This window comes from Sarcophilus harrisii, chromosome 2 (assembly GCF_902635505.1).
Source record: "Sarcophilus harrisii chromosome 2, mSarHar1.11, whole genome shotgun sequence".
NCBI lineage: Eukaryota > Metazoa > Chordata > Mammalia > Dasyuromorphia > Dasyuridae > Sarcophilus > Sarcophilus harrisii.
In genome coordinates, this window is record NC_045427.1 from 531,459,226 (window position 1) to 531,473,917 (window position 14,692).

The following is a 14,692-nucleotide window of genomic DNA, read 5'->3' on the forward strand; positions in this document are numbered from 1 at the left end:
TGGCAGCTGACCTGACATGTGGAGTGAGGAAATGTTGAAGATGACATCTAATTGTGGGAAGTGGGTGACTTAGAAGGATGGTAGCACCTTGAATAGAAACTGAAATTCTGAAGGATTGTTTTAAAGTGAAAAAATAATATAATTACAACCCATCCTTCATGCTCCCCCCCCCCCCCCCCCCATTTAGAAAGACAGAAATACTGCCTTCTCTATCTGAACCTTAGAATGAATAACCTAGGGTACAGCCACAAGGTGATGTACAGAACAGGACTTAGGAATGGAATTTTCCTAATGGCACTTGCACAGCTGCTGTTCTGGGTGCCTGGAAATCCTGAGGGGCCCATGGCCAACTCAGAAAGGACCTTGACCAAAAAGGGGAAATAATAATGGTTTTATCTATAATAAAGAAAAAAAACTAGAGGGAATTAAATTAAATTATTTTAAATAATCATATCAAAATACCAAGTAGATAAAAATGGTATGGCTATCTGCGCAAGTCTTCACAATGTATGCTAGTTAACCTTTCTATAGCTACCAGTCTGTCTGAAATCAAATCTTACAAAGGCAATCAGACCACCCATCCCAAACCCCTTCTTCATCTTACAGATGTCTTTTAATACAGGGAAAAAAAAAGAGAACCTGGAATCCTTGCAAGGCTCCTTGGAACACCAGGGCCAATTCTCCTGGCCACACAGCAGTTTCTGCAAAGCCAAGGCATCTCATCGTAGGTCCCAGACTAGGTACCACACTTAATAAATGTTATCTGATGACAATAATGAGTGGCAGCTTCCAGCCACAGCTTGCAAAGCCAAATAAATGTCCCGAGTGGAAATAAAATTGAGAAGCCAAGGCCAGAAGGGACTAGGCATTCCTTAGACACTAGGAAGTCATTTAGCTGGGAGAATAAAACTTTCAGTGTACTATGGGAAAAGTGCGAGGCATTTCTCTAAATTCTGGCTCCTCCATTAACTGTCTGGGAGATCTTAGGTAAATCTCTTTGTGAATCAGTTTCTTGATCTAGAAAAATAGAGTTGAATTAGAGGAATTCTAGAGTCCCTTTCTAACTTTGAATTTATGATGACCCATTGAATAACTAACTTATGGGTGGGGCTTGGAAACTTCTTTGTGGTTGCTTCTGTGTCTTTAAATGCCTTTTCTCCAAGTTTCCCCCTTTTGTTTGAGTGTAGCCTATTTTTCCTTGGGAAAGGTCCAAAGTAGCAATGCTCCTATTCTTAAAAAATAAACAAAAATTATATAACAAGATTTCAAAAGAATTCTGAATGGAATTATTTGGAAAATCCCAAAACTCTGGGGACTGTTCTTTGAATCCAGCTTTCCAGGGAGACTAGGGAACAAGACATGGTTGCCATGCATTAGGCCTCCCTGCTATAATAACTAGGGTCCAGAATGAACATAAGATTGTGTTCTCCCTGGAAAGTGTTTGGTCAACGTTTTCCTGCATGGAAAATGAAAACAGACCCACAAGCCTCAGTCTGAATATGCACTGAAATATGTGCTTGCTTATTTTGGAAGTTCCTTTGGCTAAATACTGTATAAGAAGCCAAGGCACTCCTACTGCTCCATAGAAATCCTTTGGGGACCAGACACAGCAATAGGGACTAAACTACATGGCATAGGTGATGTTCACATCAAATCCTTCTCTTTGTAAGTCTTATTGGCACAGGCCACCGTCACTGAAAGTGGAAATGTGTCAGCCATCAGAATATATGAGCAAATAAATGAATCAGTCTGTCTTATAAAATGAGCAAAGACCTTCTGGTCCGGGAAATATTAAACAGATGATAGATACGTCTGCCTCCTCTTCTTAAGTGAAACAGATGATCTGGCTATCAGCTTGCTATGTTGTCTTTTTGCTTCTACAAGCTTGTTGCTTAAAGAGAGAAAAAGAAAAAGAGAAACCTCTTGTTGCCAATCTCTCCAAAACCTTTTTGCTAAAACAGTCCACCAGGTGGCCCTCTAGTAACATTTCTCTTTTCAAAGAAAAAAAGGGGAAAAAAACCCTCCAAACAGACATAGACAGTCAGCATATTTATCACCATGATCAGACTTCTATTCTTTGCACAGTATATTGGGACAAAAAGGGGATCTGATCATGAAAATATACTTCAGAAGATGTATTGCTATAATTTATGTGTGCCATAATGCTATCTGCTCAAAGGCTCCTTTATCTGGTAGAAAAGATCACTCATAAATTCATTGAAAATGCTGTCTTTAAATTAAATATTCCAAACAATAGCCCCATTCCTCAAAAGTTGGGTTATTAAGTGAGAGGTCAATTCACTATGGTTATCCTTAAAGTATGTTAACTATGAAAGAAGTGGACATTAAAAAATTTACTTTGTGGGTCCAATAGTTGGTTGTTGTATTTTTTTTTCCTAGATCAACTGCACTAAATCTAAATTTTTAGAAAATCCAAATACAGGCACTGCCCAAGTGGACTTTACTATTATGGGAGAAAGAAGGAAAAGTGAGTGGAGAAGGAATCCTCTCATGGAATTTATGAAGGAAGATTAGGTTGCTGAAGAATTTTACTTGGGGACCTGGAATTTTGACTTGAAACACTAAAAAGTTCAACTCCCAGTTTTCCCTATCTTTCCAGTGCTATAAATGCAATATATAAAGTAAAAAAAACCTTGCCTTCTCTGCAGAGCAATCTCCTAGTCTGACTTCTTCAGATTATTTCACAGATGATTCCAATGGTAGAAACATCTACTGAGTTTTCCTGCAAATGAAGCATCCCAAAGCTCAGATAGAGCTGTTTTGAACCCCAGAACAATATAAGCAGAAGAAATATCATGCACTAGGATAGGCAGCAAGGATGAGCAATGAAAGAGAAAGGAAAATACCTTGTCAAGTTAAAAATCATGGATTGTAGGGAATAAATTTATTACTCTTTTAGTAGATGAGTTCAAAAATGTGCTATGGGATTAAGTCAAATTCCAGAAAGGATCCTGGGAAGTTTGGAAAGTGATAATTTTGTATGCCATTTCCTTGATTTATATGATATAAATGTGTAGTGACCTGTCTGGTCATATAGATCAGTGCTTAAATGCAGACAATAAATAACACCCATTCAATTCTATGCAAAATGTCCAAGGCCTTTCAGACAAGCCTCATAGTAATGAAACTATCAAGTTATCCCAGAATCAGTGTCAGGTTGAATTTTGGAATCTCAGCTTTCCTTCAGAAGATAAGTTGCCCAGACCTTGAAAAATTTGCTATGATGTTGAATAGCAAAGAAAAGCAGTAAAACTAGAGCTTTTTTGGACAGATTTTATTGTTGTTTTCTTCCAAGTAGAATGTTAATTCCTTAAGAGAAGACCCTTTCATTTTTGTTTTAGTATTCCAAGTACCTAGCACAGGGCTAGGTACTCAATAAATACAATAAATAACTCAATAAATGTTGACTTGAATAAAGCATGGGTTCTACTTACTACCTGTGTGATCTTGGGCAAGTCATTTAACTCCAATTGCTTTACAACAACAACACTTATATTGTGTTTTAAGGTTGGCAAAGCTCTTTGCAAATATCTCATTTTATTCTCAGAAAGAGGCTGAAATGAATCATATTTAAGTTCCTTCTAGTTCTAACATTCAATAGTTCTATACCGGGAACCATATACAATTTTAGCAAGTTACAGCTATATCATTACACATTTACTCACTTTAGTTGCCATAGCTGCACACATAGATTTCCTTTTTTTCTGAAAAGACTTATTTAAAGTCTTAGTTCCTTTGGATATTAAGGAAACAAAGGCTTTTCTCTTTTGCCACTATATCTATCCTCTTGATCTTTTGGGATTTAGATCTGGAAAAGACTCTTGGTATCATCAATCCCATCCCTTCATTTTATAGAAAACAAACTGGAGGCCCAATGAATACCTTCATACCTAACAGCTAGTAAGACATGGAATCAGGAAATGAACCACTTTTCTCTGACTTCAAATCCAATCTTGTCTGAGCTCCATATCACAGTCTATCTTGTTGTAACGAGTCTCCTCAAAGCTACCCAAATGCTGACTCCCTTGAATTCTCCCTATAAGATACTCTCCTCCTTTAAATTAAACTACCTTTCCCCTGCTCATTACCCTCCGTTCACTGGCAAGGCTCGGCTCCCTTGAACAATTCATGACTAAAAGACTTTCCCTTTTTTCCATATTCACAATCCCTTTAAAAGTGGTTTTCCTACCATTCTCTGTTGCCCAGCTTCTTCAGTGCTCAGCAGCATCACATCACCTGCACACAGTAAATAGTGGGAAATTCCCATCAACATTTCCAGGACCCATTTCAGTCTCTGGACAAACATTAGCATAAAAATGAGCATATCTGCAGTTTAATTACATTTCAAATACTTGGAACCCAGAAAAACTGGGATTTGCTCCCATATGTGATTTTTCTAGGAGGGGATTTTTGTTTCAGAAACTATGGCAGAGATCCAAGTATGAGGTGATAAGAGTCTGGACTACAGATAGTATCAGTGGAAATAGAAAGGAAAGGATGAACTTGAGAGATACTTTGAAGGGAGCTAGGTTGTAAAAACCCAGTCACCAAAATATGCAGAAAGTCAGCAGATAATCCAGGAATAGACATTCAGTTAATATAGGACTGATTGGTAGCTGGTTGGTCTAATGGATAGACCACTGGATCTGGAATCAGGAAGATTTAGCTCTTAAATCTGATCTCAGACATTTATTAATTGCATGATCCTGGGTGAGTAGTCATTTAACTTCTGCCTCAGTTTCCTTGTCTGTAAATTGAGGATAATAATAGCGTTTTCTTCCCAGAATTGTTTGAGGATCAAATGAGATATTTGTAAAATGCTTAGTACAATGCCTGGAACATAGTAGGTACTTAATAAATGCTTGTTTGTTGTTCAATGTCTTTGATTTTGTTTTGCTTTCAAGCAAAGCTGTCACGGCTTTCTGCTGAATAGAAATAAATATAAAAGCAAAGACACAGATCCTGCTCTACACATAAATGAATGACCTTGAACAAGTATATAAAACTCCATTATCTTGAACAAATTACTTACCCTCTTTCAGTCTGTGTACTTATCTGTAAAATGAAAGAATTGGATTAGAGGGGCTTTCAGCTCCCCTCCACTTCCAAATCTCTGACAGAAAAGTAGCTTTTTCAGATGAAATGAAAGGAACTAATATTATTCTACTTTGTAAATGCATAAAAATAAGAACGTTTCATTTGCTTTGGTTTAAAAAAAAAAGTGAATGTAAGAATAAACTCCTCTACTGAAATCTGTTATGCCATGAACTTTCTGTGTGAACAAAAATTAAGAACGCCTACCAATGGCATGTAAGAGAAGCAAACATCAGTAGAGGACTTTCAATTTTCATCACCTCAAGTATGGAGGAAATGGAGTTGAATCAGGCGTACCTGCTCTGATGATCAGAACAGTGATTTTACAAAAGAAATCTTGTGTAGTGAAACTATTATGATATGGTGGCTGGATGTCCTAAGCAAATGATTTAGTTTCCTTATTTATAAACTGAATTTGAACTAGATGATTTCAGAAGTCCCTTCCAATTAAAAAATTCTCTGATACTATATTGGGAAACAGGGAAAAATACAAGAGTGAGAATTACTGTGAAGCCCAACATTGCTACAAAAAGAGTGCTTAGAAAGCTACAGAATTCCCAGATGAAATAGCTGAAACATACAGATTGCAAATGGTTATATGCAGATGAATTAAATTTACAGCAGCCCTTGGGGGTACTATCTTATAAAAGTATTCTTTCTTTATGAAATAATTTATTGCAGATTCTTTTAAATAATCAGCTTCCCTCATGTACTTTAAAAATATTTTGATGTACATAAATTTTTAGACATGCAACTATTGCATAAGCCAATTTAGATCTTTTTATCCCTTTATTCTCATTTCCCCCCCTGTCACTTTTATCCTTTTGAAAAGGAATAAAAAAGAAATAATCTACTAGGTAGATGAGATACTAGACCTGCAGTTAGGAAGATCTGAATTCAAACCCAATTTTGACAGAAATTGGGTGAACCTGGGCAAGTCATTTAACTCTATTTACCTCAGTTTCCTTATATGTAAAAGCTAAAGAAGAAAATGGCACTTGCTCCAGTATCTGCTGAGAAAACCCCATGTGGGGTGATGAAGAATCAGATACTACTGTTTGACCGAACACAAACAATTTTACTAGGATTCTTTTCAACGATTTGGAGTTATAAAGAAGCTTAAGAGTTTATGTAGTGCTACCCCTTTTTTGAGAGATAATGAGACTGAGGTTTAATGGACTTGCTTAAAGTTGTGCAGCTGGTATCAGAATTAATTTGAACCTAAGGAAGAATTTGACCCTAAATCATCTTCCAAATTCAGAGCTCTTTTCTCCACTCCCTCCATATATTTTTGAAATGATCAACAGAACCATAGCTTATTTGGAATTAGTTTTCAATTTTATGCCAAGATATAACCATTCTTAAAGAAATGTTCAATTACAAAGGTGGGGATGAGTCAGAGACAGGAAAGACAGATAGATGATGGAATTCTTCATTACTAGATATCACAAACATGGCAGATTTGCTGTCCTTTGTCACCCCCAACATTATGCCTATCTATGAAATTCAGTAAGGACCCAGAAGAAAACCAGACGCTAGAAAACACAGCAAGTCAAATGCTGGGCCTGGAGCCGAGGCAAAAAAGGTCCAATGGCTATTTTATGTGAGCATTGACCAAATGTGGTCACTCAGAGAAGGGATAATAGTCTAAGGGCTGACCCGGTACTTTGGAGAAAATGCCAAATAGGAGTTTACAGCATCATCATGCTCCGCAAACTCCCCTATTATTTTCATTTCCAGTAGTGACTAATAAGTTCTGTCTTTGCAGATCTGAGTACACTAAAAATGCAAGAATGATTTTTTAAATTTTCTAAATGAATAGGAAAAGATGAAACAAAAATGTCCTTTCTGGTTGTTTTACATAGGCAAACATAAAAGGGGAAGAGGCTATCAGTTGTGGGCTACAGAAGGTCCTTCTTTGAATTCTCCTCCATGTTTCCTTCTACTCCTTAGACTCTCATTAAGTGATGTAATTTGGAACCACTGTGTAGCTGTCTCTGTTTGGAGTTCCTTTGGGTATTCTTGTCTGCCCATTTTCACCTCTGCTTCATGGAGTACATTAAAATCATTAATAAAATATTTCAAAGCCATGATAGAGATGGGATCTAGTGGTGCTTTCCTGCATTAAGATAGCAAAAAGCATCTGCAAATATTCAAAAACTTCCCCTCATCCCTCCTACCGCCACCCCCAACTCAAACATACACTGTGTGAAATAGTTGCAAACATGTCCCACTGGAGAAAAGCATCTGGAGAAATAATGAGTTGGATTTTTTTTTGTTTGGTTTAGTTTTAATGCTTCCTCCCACACATGGATTTGCTTGCATTTATAATTCTGGTGCTTAGCAATACATCAATATTAACACAGCTGAACATAGACTATAAAGGGGAGGGGTGAGTCAAACTTATCTGTTGTCTGAGAAGATAATGATGCTAAAGGTTAATCCTTTTTCAGACCACAGAAGGTGGAGTCAGTGAAGATGCTAAAATCTGTAGCCTTGAAATCTGAGAAAGTTAAATTAGATGCTGTATCTTCTCATTATACAAGTTTTCATTAGAAAAAATCTTTTCAACAGCCCACTCACCTCCTTCAAAATTAAGAAGCATGTTTACTTGTTCCCATTGATAACCTACTGAGAAGAAACATCTAACCAAGCAGGGTGGCAAACACTTGTAATCACTAATTCTGGGAGAAGTTGAGACCTTGTGGATGTATTGATCTCTGAACTTTTGAAATATAGCAGGTTTCAATGCAGTTGGATCTCTATACAAAATTCAGAGCAACATGTAGATCCCTCACGATCTGGGAAATAGGTATTGGAAGTAGTGGTGGGTTAGGCTGTCTAAGGATTCACCACTTGGATAAATAGGCCCAGGTCAGAAACAACCACAGTTCAAAAGGAGCAGGTCAAAGCAATCAATTTTTATCAGTTGGGGATCAGCCTATAAATGGCTAGTGCACTTCCAGTGAAAGAAAGAAACAAAGAAATAAAAGAAGGAAGGGAGGGAGGGAGGAAGGAAGGGAAGAAGGAAAGAAAGAAGGGAGGAAGGAAGAGAAGGATAGAAAAAGGGAGGGAAAGAGGGAGGAAGAAAGGGAAGAAAGAAATGGAGGGAGGAAGGGAAGAAGGAAGAGAGGGAAGGAAGGAAGGGAAGAAGGAAGAGAGGGAGGGAAGGAAGGGAAAAAGGGACCAAGGAAGGAAGGGAGGAAGAGAGAAAGGGAGGGAAAGAAAAAAGAAATCCAACTGATGACTAATGTCTACAGCCACTTAATCAAATTTTTTATGTAAAATAAAATACTTGGTTTAAATTCTGTTAGATCTATGTTCAAATCCTACCTCTGATAACTATTTGCTGTATTACTCTGGACAAGTTACTAATTCTCTGTGTAACTCAGACCTAGGACTTACCTATTGAGCCATAGATGGGTTTTTGCATGTTTGATTTCTACTAATATTTAGCATTAATGATTACTTGCTTCTGATTGTAATCCAACAAATAAATATTTACTGTTCATCTAGGACTCAATTAATCATATTTTCCCTCCTGAAGGATAGAATATAGCCACCTTCATGTGAGGAACACAGGTCACTTTGGTCTTGCACCAAGAGGACAAAACATCAAAGTACATCTTCAGTCACTGATTTCAGCTAAAGACAAGCTAAATATGGATTTTTCATCTGGAGGTTCATATTCATCTTTTAGGATAAGCACATCTGTAGCTTTTAACCAGCCATCTATTTCATAGACAAAAAGGGAAATTCTGAAAAATTTTATTTTGCATCAAAATTTGATTCACTGGCTATAGATACATATTATCAGTCAGTTGGATTTCTTCCTTCCTTCCTTCCTTCATTTATTTATTTATTTTTTATGTTTCTTTCATCAGAAATACAGGTTTTGTACAATTGAAATTATAGATTAAGAACAACCAATAAAAATAATGGAAATAAAATAATCTCTTAAGAGAGTCAAGAGGGGAACACTGAAGTTTTCTTTACCTCCCTAGAAGCCATCTTTCCCTGATGCTAAGTAAGCACTCTTGCAAGAACTGAGCTAACTTGACAGATTACCTGCTGAGTTAAAGAATATTTTCCTTTCCTTGTTGTACCTAACACTCTGAAAACAAAAGTGATTAACACTTCACACCTAGCCATCAGCTTCTAGGAAGTTTGTTTTATTAAGGACTCACATTTCACTCAGGCCTTTGGGTGCATTTTCAGTCTTTGTAAAAAAACCTTTTAAATGGAGATTGATTTCACTTACTCAGCATCTTTCATCTGAAGCTCAGTTCTACAGATTTTGCTCTGCTGTCTCAACCCCCTACCTGAGCTTCCAAAGGGGTATATCTCCGGAACCATCTAGGAAGAATGCGTAGGAAAAACAGCCTAATCAAATCAAAGTGAAATAAGAAAAAGAGATAAAGAGACTTGTTCTTCCCCTTCAGTTCTTGGCAAGAACTTTTCTTTAAAATAGGTTCTGGGGAGGTTGAAGAAAGGGAGTTTTGATAAATGTAAAACTTAACTCTTAGAGCTCTGGCACTTTCCTGGCTATTGGCCAAATGGGAGGGGAAGAAAAGGTATGGGATACATGTTGGAGGTCTCTGAAGAATCATTCATTTTAGTAAAAATGCTCACATGTTCAGTTGCCTTTTAGGATTTTTTTCAAATATTAAAAAATACCCAAAATACTAAACAAATATAAGTTTTCTTCAAAAACATACAGGAATAATAATAATATCAAAATATCCTAAAGGCTTTTTCACATGTCTAGAGGAATGAGAGGAATAAGTACCTCCAAATGCTCTCCTAAAAGAATTCTTTTTATCATTCTTTTTGGTAGCAATTTCAATTAGTTCAAGATGTCAAGTTGACAGGGAAAGACAAGATCTGATTAGTTCAGCAAAAATATATTTGGTTTTAAAATAATTTTCTTATATTGAAAGGCTGGGAAGGATCTCAGTTCCCATCAAAAAGAGTTTATAATAAAAGAAATGCTTTCTAACTTACCTGATTAAGGCTTTAAACTGAAAAAAGGATGATGGGCCAGAACTATAGAGTAAATCTCCCAAGCCTAGTATGACAGAGAATAACAGGAACAACAATGGAAAAATCACAAAGGAGAGGATCGATAATTCACAGGACATGATTTCCAAAGAAAGAACAAACAATAGTATGACTGGTAATTAATATTTATATAGTGATCAAGGTCTATGCAACAATTTATACACATTATCTTATATTAACTCCATAGCAATTTAGGAGGTAGGTACTGCAGGTATTGTCACCCTTTTATAGATAAGGAAACTGAATATTTAAATAACATGCCCACCCATTATCTGGGTTCCATATACCCAGATTCCAAGTACAGCACTCTATCCACTCTATCAATTCACAAAGTACAGGTAATCAAAGAGGAAAATAGAGAATTTAATGCAAGGAGAAATATTTAATTTCATACATATTAGTGACACTTTATGGGATGGGAGTCAGGCACTAAAGTTTGATGATGATATTCTCAATTCCTTCCTCTTCCTCACCTTACCAATTCAATTAGTAGTCAAGTCTTGTGTCTTGTCAACTCTTCTTCCACAACATATCACAAATGTTTCCTTCTCTTTCTTCACACAGCCACTACCATCGTCCTGGTTTTTATTGTTTCTTGCCTGGGCTATTATTGCATTACTTTCCTAACTGTGTCCTTCTCTGCAGTTTCTGTCCTCTACAATCTATTCTTAACTGTCATCAAAATGGTATCATATAGTATAGCTCTGAGCACATCATTCTCCCGTTCAAAAAGCTCCAAGGGCTCCATATTACCTCTGGAATCAAATACAAATTCTTTTATATGATATTTAAAGTCTTTTACAACTTGTACCCAATCTACCTTTCTAACCTCATTAATCCCATTCATATATTCTATGGACTAATCAAATTGCTCTTATTTCTGTTCTTCATCCATGACATTTTCTTTTTGGTCTTTGCACCTTTGTATACACTGTTCCCCCATGTACTCCCTCCTTATCTCTGGCTCTCAGAATGCTGAGTATTTCTCAAGATCAGCTCAAATGAATTCTTCTATGCAAGGCCTTATCTTGATCCTTCCAGCTACAAGTGCTGATTTGTATGTGAAGTCTATTCCAATAGAACATAATTTCCTCGAGGGCAGGGACTTTCTTTTTTTGTCTGGCATGTAGTAGATGCTTAAAAGTGTTGCTTGTTCAACTGACAATGACTCCAGAAGGGTAGCAATTATTTGAAAGAAAATAGATGAATAAAAGAAGCAGTGACACATTTTGTACAATAAGAAGATATTAATGAGGAAATAAAAGAATTCAAGGGGGAAGGTTAAAGATGATGTGTGACATTCAGGAAAGGATCAACTGAGAAAGAGACATTATAATTTTGTGGAAATTTATTATAAACCATATTGACAAAAGAAGGAATGATAAATAAAATATAGAACAGACTATAAAACTTGCATAAACATGGTATTGTGATAATGGGGAGAGTTTTGTTGTCTGCATATCTACTGCCAAAACCAAAATAGGTGATAAATCATTGATTTAACCTTAATTATAATTTTAGCTTTCAAAATGGAGGAAACAACAAGGAGAATTGTTTGGACTTGATTTTCATTAAGAAGTCCTATTTGCTGAAGGAGGAAAGATTGGAACCTTGGGCAGAGTTGAAAAGGTGATGACTGATCTATTTTATTTATTTTTTTATTTTTAAAGAGTACTTTTGTACCAGTTGCATGTCAAGAAAAACTTTTAGTATTCAGTTTTATTAGATTTTGAGTTCCAAATTTTTCTCCCTCCCTCCCCCCCCCCCACTCACCCTTCTCTTTTTCTGAAGATAGTAGGCAGTTTGTTATAATTTATACATGTGCTATCTTGTAAAACATTTCCATATCAATCACAGTCATGAAGGAAGAAACAGATCAAAGGGGGAAAAGCATGAGAAAGAATAAAGTGAAAAAAAATGCTTCACTCTGTATTTAGAGTCTATCATTCTTTATCTGGCTATGGATAGCATTTTCCTTCATGAATCCTTTGTACTTGTCTTGGATCATTGGGCTACTAAGGAGAGCTGAGTCCGTCATATTCAGTCATCACACAATGTTCCTGAAAACTATGTACAATGTTTTCCTGGTTCATTTTGCATCAATTTGTACATCTTTCCAGGTTTTCCTGAAATCTGCCTGATGACCATTCCAATTTAGAGAAGAAAAGACAAATCAGACATAATCTAAAATGTGTTTTAGGTTTTCAGAGAGAGGAGATTTCAAATGATTAAAAGAAATAATTGGTCCTACTATATTACATAGTCTAATATATTACATATTGTCCTTTTATGTTACATAGTCCAATATCTTACAGGGAAATTTTAATTAGTAGAAAGCATTTACATAGCACTTTAAGTTTTACAAAATTCTGGACAAGTATTACTTTATATAATGTTTAAAACCACCCAGAAAGGTAGAAGCTTTTATTATCTCTATTTTAGATTTGAGGGAACTGAGGCAGAAAAAGATGAAGTGACTTGCCAGAGTCACTTAGTGATGCTTTAGTAAGTATCTGAGGTTGGACTTGAATTCAATTCTTCCTGATCACAGATCCAATTCTACTCTTATCTACTGAGATACTTAACTGCCTCATCTCAAAAGAAATGAGAAGTACTCAAGGATGAAATTATGAAAACAAGGCATCAATTTATATGAGGAGGATAAGACAAAGTTGTTTAAGAAATTATGTAAAATGATCAATATAGAAAAGATTTCATAATGAAGAAGAAATAGAGGAAATCATTAGAAACCATCCAATTATATGAGAAAGGAAGAATTTACTTTTAAGATCTATGGATAAGGGAACAATTTATAATGAAAGGATCATAGAAAGGACTTAAGAGTATAAGATAAATAATTTTGATTACATAAAATTTCAAAGTTTTTGCCCAAACAAAAGCAAGGCAGTTAAAATAAGAAGGGAAGCAGACAATAGTGGGAAAATCTTTGTAGTAAGTTTCTTTTGTAAGGGTCTTATTTTGAAAATATATGAAAATGGATTTAAATTTAAATTTAATTGGTTTGATTAAATTTAAACTTAGTTTTAAATGGAATAAATATAAATGATCTATAGTTACATAAAACTAATCAAAATTAATAATAGAGAATGGCCAATTAAAGAAATTCTGAAATTTTCCTCATGCTCATCAGTTTGACAAAGATGACAAAAAAGGAAGATGACAGATATTGCAGGGGGTATAGGAAAATAGATTTATTGATGAATTGTTGGTGGAGTTGTAAATTGGGATATCCACTTTAGAAATCAATATATATATATAAGGTTTTGCTCAAAAATTACTAAAATTTGTATATTCTTTGAAAGCATGAATTATCTTTTGTTGTTTTGTATTCTTATTTCTGACACATAGCAAAGATGCTTAATAAATTCATTTTTTTGGATTGATTACTAAAAGAAGAAAGCTGTTGGGGGAAAATATTTGGCATAAAAAGGGAAGTTTTCTTAGTTAAATTATGTGTATGTGTGTGTGTGTGTATATGTTTGTATAAATTGTTAGATCCAGTGCCAGTTTTTGTTCTAGGTTCCTAGATGCTTATATAACTTGCTGGTTACTCATAAAATAGAAAAAAATAAATATATAGATAGGAGCAGGCAGAAGATTTTATGATCTTGACAGAGTGATCTGTTTTAATGTCTTCATTGATAGGTAGAACTCAATACTGAAGGATCCCATCCCTTTTCAACCACAAGCATTTTGGGAAACCCTCAGTTGGACCAACCAATAATTAGCAAAATTGTTGATGAGATACACTGTAGCTTTCTTTTTTTTCCTTTTTTATTTTCAATAGAATTCAATTTTATTTTTAGTTCTGATTCTTTCTCTTCCTCTATCCCTCTTCCACCTATTGGGAATGCAAGAAAATTAAAACTCATTTTTAATGAGTTTATGTATGTGTAGTCATGCAAGATGAATTTTTACATTAACCATGTTCTGAAAGAAAATAAAAAGAAGAAAGTATATTTCAATCTGTTATGGAGGTGAGTAGAGTGTTTCATCATGAGTCATCTTTAAAATTGTGATTGGCCATTTTTCTGGGAGAGTTACTAAGTCTTTCAAAGTTGATTGTCTTTACAATATTGCTGTTACTGTGGAAATTGGACTCCTGGTTCTGCTAAATTCATTTTGCATACAAGACTTTTAAGGCTTTTCTGAAACCAACTTTTTTTTAAAATCATTTTTTATAGCACACTGGTCCTCCATCACATTCATATACTGTTTAGCCTTGTTTAGCCTTTCCCTTATTTATTGGTATCCCTTCAGTTTCCAATTCTTTGCTACCACAAAAATATCTGCTATAAATATTTTTGTACATATAGATCTTTTTCCTTTTTCTTTCATCTCTTTGGGCTGTATAGATTTAGTATCATTATTGCTGGGTCAAATGGTATTTACAGTTTAATAGCTTTTTGGGCATAGCTCCAAAATGCTTTCCAGAATGCTTAGACTAATTCAGTTCTACCAATAGCCATTCTCATATCTATTTTCCCACATCCCC